The 7,158-nt window shown below is 32.4% G+C and overlaps 1 pseudogene; it reads left to right on the top strand.

Moving 5' to 3' along the window:
- The first annotated feature begins 622 nt into the window (after window positions 1-622).
- Window positions 623-2,885, top strand: LOC120216465 (annotated as a pseudogene).
- Window positions 2,886-7,158: the final 4,273 nt, after the last annotated feature.

The following is a 7,158-nucleotide window of genomic DNA, read 5'->3' as shown; positions in this document are numbered from 1 at the left end:
CTGAAAAAACGAATGAAGTGAAGAGATAAAAGCCACAACAGATGGGACCAGAAACGCTAATATCAGCCAAAGCTTGTCACCTCTCATACTGAACAACTAGTCTCGAGAGATCGATGTTGGGTTCTCCACTGGTAATTGGTATGGGTTTATATCACATGGGTTGTGAGAAAAAGGAACAGGTTACATGCAAAAAACAATTTATCTGCCTACAAAATTACATCTAGTACCATTTATCCATTGTCTGATATAAAATAGTATTTATTATGCCAATATACTTGTGCCGTTTCTCCAACTAGAGGAACAAGTTTTGGATAAATTCAAGATAAACTTGTAGTAATACAAATACATTATACATGTCAAATAGAGAAAAAAATACTACCGAAGAAGGGTCCCAAACAAATTTCTATTGACAGCAAAACAACAAAGGGCATACAAAATCAACCTTCGTATTATAATAAACAAAAGATGAGACATTGAAATCTTGCTCTCTCACACAAAGAATACTCTCCGCCTCACTTGTTGAACATATAAGGAGAACTCAAATCGGAAGCTACTAACATTCACATTCAGGTAGGAGATATAGAGAGAGAAAAGAGCAGAAAAGCTAAAGAACGGAATAGGATGGGCGCCCCCCCCCCCTTCTCTTCCGACTTCCAAAACATTTTTAGTCATTTTCTTTTCTCAGCATTGGCTTCGGTTTATTGTTATATCGACACGTTCCAAGAACCTAAAGCGTAGGCCCCAACGAGCTCTGTATAAATATCGACATTCATTCCATCTCCAAACCACATAATAAGCACAAAAGGATAGTCGACGTTCTTTACCAGTGCAAATCTGTTTCATTTTGAACTTATCCATTCCCTTCTTTTTTCGTTTCTTTCTCACTTTCTCCCATAACTTGTTTTATCCATAAATTTAAGGTAGCTAACTTCTAGCTATGTATAACCCAAAGCCATCTTCTCCAACATCCTCCTTTCTCTCTTCTACAAGAACCCTTTTCAACAAACTGTGGATCTTCCCATTCTCAGTAATGATGATGATGAACTTCATAGATTGCCTACTCTCTCTGAGGTATAAAAGCAGCTTAAATCATATAAAAGGGTGCCTTTTTTTCAGCCAATGAAGTATTTATGTTGCTTTGTTTGTATTCAGGCTCTGGAAGAGATCAAAGCCATAGGGAAGATCTCCGGCCCGACGGCGATCAGTAGTCTACTTCTATATTCGAGAGCAATGATATCCATGCTCTTTCTTGGCTATCTTGGTGAACTTGAGCTTGCTGGTGGCTCTCTTGCTATAGGTGTTGCAAACATAACTGGCTACTCTGTAATCTCTGGTTTAGCCATGGGAATGGAACCCATTTGTGGACAAGGTTATGGAGCCACACAATGGAAACTCCTGGGGTTAACACTGCAGAGAACGGTGCTTCTCCTCCTCTCGGCTTCTGTCCCCATCTCTTTGATGTGGATGAACATGAAAACTATCCTTCTTAGGTGTGGTCAAAACCAAGAAATATCATCCGTGGCTCAAACATTTATTCTTTACTCCATTCCCGACCTTTTCTTCCTCTCGCTTCTTCACCCGCTTCGAATCTACCTCAGGGCTCAAAGCATTACGTTGCCCGTAACTTACTGTTCGGCAATCTCTGTGATTCTCCACGTTCCGTTGAATTACCTCCTTGTCTTCCATTTCAAGCTTGGTGTAGCAGGGGTGGCTATATCCATGGTGTGGACTAATCTTAACGTCTTCCTTTTCCTCTCTTCCTTCGTTTACTTGTCGGGTGTATATAAAGATTGTTGGGTGACTCCCAGCATCGATTGTCTTAAAGGATGGTCTTCTCTGCTTGCTCTTGCTGTGCCGACCTGTGCCTCGGTTTGCCTCGAATGGTGGTGGTACGAGTTCATGATACTGATGTGTGGTTTGCTTGTTAACCCCAATGCTACCATTGCTTCCATGGGGATCCTTATTCAAACAACCTCTCTAGTCTATTGTTTCCCTTCGGCTTTAAGCGTCGGAGTTTCCACGAGAGTCGGGAATGAACTCGGTGCAAACCGGCCCGGAAAAGCTCGTATTTCCATGATCGTTTCCCTTGTTTGTGCAGTATCGATAGGCCTATCGGCGATGTTGTTCACATACTTTATGAGACACCAGTGGGGCAAGCTCTTCACAGACGATATGGAAATCCTCGAGCTTACCGCCGTTGCATTGCCAATTGCAGGGCTCTGCGAGCTCGGTAATTGCCCTCAGACAACCGGTTGCGGGGCGTTGAGGGGTAGCGCCAGGCCGACCACTGGAGCCAACATAAACTTGGGTTCATTCTACCTGGTGGGGATGCCGGTAGCTATCCTAATGGGGTTCGTAATCAAAATGGGGTTCGCCGGACTCTGGCTGGGTTTGCTTGCGGCTCAAGCATCGTGTGCTTCTCTCATGCTAGTAGTGCTCTGGAAAACAGATTGGAAGGTTCAAGTGGAGAGAGCCAGAGAGCTCACTCAAACAACAAGTGACAATAAACCAGCTCCTCCATTGCTGATTTCACCTAATCCAAAGGAAACTAGCAAGGGTGACGTTGAAGAGATCATCTTGTGCATTAATGATGAGGTTGTCAAGTCTGCTGTACTTGAAACACGCCCTCTCTTATCTAACTGATGAGCATTAATCAGAGCTTGCCGACCCTTCATTTTTTTACCCCCCACCATCTCATAAAAGGACTTTGATCCGGAAAATTATAACTGTTTTTAGTGAACTTCCCATCCTAATTTCTACCCTACAACAGAAGAGACCCTTTTATCCTATTTTTCTTGTTTTTTTTAATCTTCCGTATCATAGTTCATGTTGGGGTAGTAGCCACTGTGATGTCTTAATAACAAATGTAGAATGAAATATAAATATTTAAATTACTCATCTTACCATATAGGAGTGTTTTTTTTTTTGGGACCAATTGAGATGTGACAGAAACGAGAGGAAATTAAATAAAGGGTTAAGCTGTCGCCTGTCGGTTGGTTTAAAGATATGTGGAAAGAAATTCTGCATGCCTTTCCTGTTGTTGCCTTCCATGTAATGTTGTAATCGTGCTTTTGATTCACGGAATATAAGATTATTATTAAGAATAAAAGATTATCAGAAAATAAAATTACTAAGAATGTTATATTTGTGTTGGTTGGTTTAGCAGAAATGTAATATTATCGTATTTGATTAAAAGAATAAAAGATTATTGAAATGTATATTTTACCAAATTATCTTTATTATATATTTATTTTTTAACAAGTTGAATTATACTATAATATTACTATAATTAATTTATATATTTTCTTTAAAATTTTTAAATTAATAAAATTTATATAACTTTTTTTATAAAATTAAAAGATAAATAAGCTTAATGAAAGGGTAAAATTTTATTTAACCCTTGGACTTTATATAAAATTCTAATTATAGATTTTTTTGTAAATCTAAAATAGTTTAAGGATAAATTTGTAATTAAACATTCGTAGAATTTTTATTATTCAACGATATAAGGATATTTTTGAAAAAAAAAATTTAAAGGGTTTTTTAGTCCAAAACACCGATAATCCAACAATACCTAAGGAAAGGGAGGTAATGACATTCCCGATAATATATCCCAAAAATCTACTTATGGTAATAAAAAATTACTGAGGCCTAAGAATATTGACCAACTAAATGAGGAATGAGATTTTATTCCCTGATAATATGAGATTACCTGAACTAAACACCTCCTAAGTTTCAGGACTTCCTACAAGGGAAAGCTGGTACAATAGCAAATATATTGGCTTAATTACGCATACCTACCATTTGTTTATTTATAAAAATAGTATCTTCAAAAATTATTTATCAAAATAATATCGATCATATAAGCGGATGTATATCATATAAGTCGCGTTTTTAACTTTTTTGAAAGAGTATTAAATAAATTTTATATAAAAATAAGAAACCCACAACAACAAGTGAGCATCAATCAATCACGTATATTAAAAATATTATATTTAAACATGTGAGAAAATCAATATCTAATCAATATACAAAATATATAATAATATTTATTTAGTGCACATGTTATGTTTTAATATGAAAAAGGTAGGCATTTATTGTAAGTGGAAAATTGGGCATATTAATTGCCATCACCGCATTAAATTAAATTAAAGTACAAACTGGAATCAAGTGAACGTAAAGGAAATTGAACATAAACAAGTGGATGAGTGTGTTTTTTTGAGGTTATGGTATAAATTATTTACCAAATACAAACCCATGGGAAGAATGGAGGAAGAGAGAGGAGGGGCCTGGTTTCTGCTTCAACCGAAGAAACAAAGTCCATCTACAATTGCCTGTCTACTTCTCACATGACAAACTGCTGCCTCCCCAACTTGTTTTCCAAATCCGACATGTCCCAGGTTAAAACGACTGTAATTTTTTTTAATAAAAAATCAACTATATAGATAGTCACTTAATTATGGGAACATTTTATGTTACTGTTGATTTATTAATTATTTTAGTAAGATCATCTGAATATTTAAATGATGTTAATAACATTTAACAGTGATATGATAATTTAGAAATCAATATAACTATGTTATTTATATATTCTAACAATTTGATCATATTTTTAATTTAATTCAATAATTTTTAAAGTAATATAATTTAATAAATTTAATCATGTAATTAGATAATGATATATTTTATTAATGATAAAAATGAATCCCTGTAGGACATGGTCCCCTAAAACTTTAGAAAAATTATATAAACTCCTAAATATTGAAAAGAGGCTTATATTCTATATAATAGCATAATTTTTTTTACAAATTTACTTTACTGACTTAATTTTCACTTAATTTTGGAGTTAATCTCCTCAAAATTCAATGTCAAAATCTATTATTAAATTTGTATAAAAAATTATCACTCCAAAATTTAAACACTTCTGAAAATTTTTAAATTTATATAATGTAGACATATTTTTATATATTAAAATAATGATTTTGTTTTATATTTTTAAAGTTTCATAATTTTATATTTATATTTTTTTTAAAAAAATTATGTATTTAAATATGGAATCCTATATTTATCCATGTCATAAGAGGTATATAAAAACAACCGGGGTAAGGAATTACCTTTAAAACATGTGGCTTACCATTTTTTTCCTTCAAAATATTGGTTGTTTTTCTTGTATGAATATTTTCCCGATATATATATTCCAAAAGTTGTCGCTTTTGGACTTTTTGGTCGTATAAAGTACTACTCGGAAAGCAACAAAACTATATCCTCATCATCTTGACAATTTAATTTATATGTTATATTTTAAGTACACAACTTGACATATTATTATTATTATTTTAAATTGACATTGACATATTTTTTGAAATAATCACTGATATATGATCTATTAACCGATTAATTTAAATAAAATTTTGCAAAAATTCATTATAAGAATAATTTTTTCAACATAGTTTATTCCATATATAAATGCTATTATTTACACCCATAATATTACTTAAAAAAATTAGTATTTTATCTCATTAAATCTACTGGTTGCTAGTTGACAATATTAGTTGGAAAGGAAAAAGTAAAATGATGTATATTAACTACAAGCCCATTTCTAAACATTTTATATTTGGTGTTATCTTTATTATTATGTTATATATTTGTTTGGAGAACCGAATTAAATTGTATTATAACACATTAAAGTATTATAATATAATAAATTATTTTTTGATTTAATGGATGAAATATTAGATTTATTAAACAACATTTAAAATTTAAACTATAATATTATGAATGATATAAATTGAATAAAAATATAAATTAAAAATAATTAATGTGCCATACATCATTGCATCCTTCACTCAATAATTCTTGTATGAGTCTGGTTTTTATTTTAAAAATATTAGATTTCTTTTTCTATTATGCAAGGATTTCATCAAAATATTAAAATGTATTAATTATATATATATTTGTGTGTTGAGTATTATCTCAACTAGTGGGTTATATGCAATGTTTTTTTATTAAGTTAAGGTGATTACAAAGTAGTATCTGTTATAAATACTTTTAATAATTTGACAATGAATGCTCAATCACATTGATGTATTGTTGGTGCTCAAACCCGTGATCTTTAATAAAAATAACGATTCTTTTAACCACTGAGGTAAGTTGGTTCGTGCAATATGCAATGGTTAACAATTATACAATATGACATTATTAGATTTGAATGCCCTTTTTTTCTCTAAAAAGTTACCATCTTAACCATATTAAGAAGAAAGTGACTATATTCGAATATTAATTTTAACTCTAAATATGTTTAATAGATAATATAATATGTGAGAACCACATACTGCTCCAAATCCATTGAGGAAAATATTAAGCACTTGAATAAACAAGAATTATCCCCAAACTAACCGATTAGGTTTCACCTAAACTTAGGTAAATTTTATTTCTACCAATCTTATAAGAAGTTCCGTATGTTATATAAAAAAGGTGCTTAGATGGAATTAGTTTAGTTCATATATACCCACATATATATATAATTGTGTTCAAACCAATCTTATAAGAAGTTCCATATTTTAGGTAAAAAAAAGGTGCTTAAATAGTGGAGTAGAGTGTTAATGCACTAAAGGAAGTGACAAAAGAAGAAACAACACTTTTGAATAGGGTTTTTTTAAGAAGTGCTAATATGAATATATAAACAGATTGATTAGGCCACACAACAAATAATACCTAAAACTGGTAAAGGCATATGTGCCATTTAGCCTATTTTTGCCTTGTTGAACGTCTTTTCAAAGATAAGCCATTACTTCCTCTTAGGGCGGGAGCTGTAGTGAGTGGTCGACCCTTGTCTTTCTTTGTTTTATTTTTCTCAGTGAAATGAAAGGGAATGAAGCCAAACTATGCCGCAGTGGCCACTATCTTTCAAACCATAACAAGTGTTTCGAGGGCCTCTGAATTTGAGTAAAAAACCCATACTACTATGAGATTTTTTTAATTATTTTCAATGAGGAAAGCTGCAAAAGCCTTCAAAATAGGGGTCTTCTCCTCAATGATCCACATTATTGATCTTATATGCTTTTCATTTGCCAGTCTACACTAGTAAATATTCCTAAAGTCACAATAATTCATGCAGTCATTGACAACACCACATTGGAATTGCACGCACAACCATAC

The sequence above is a fragment of the Hibiscus syriacus genome, unplaced genomic scaffold (assembly GCF_006381635.1).
Source record: "Hibiscus syriacus cultivar Baekdansim isolate YM2019G1 unplaced genomic scaffold, ASM638163v2 tig00110160_pilon, whole genome shotgun sequence".
Taxonomy (NCBI): Eukaryota; Viridiplantae; Streptophyta; class Magnoliopsida; order Malvales; family Malvaceae; genus Hibiscus; species Hibiscus syriacus.
The sequence above is the reverse complement of the archived record's forward strand: the minus strand, read 5'-3'. Positions and strand labels throughout refer to the sequence as shown.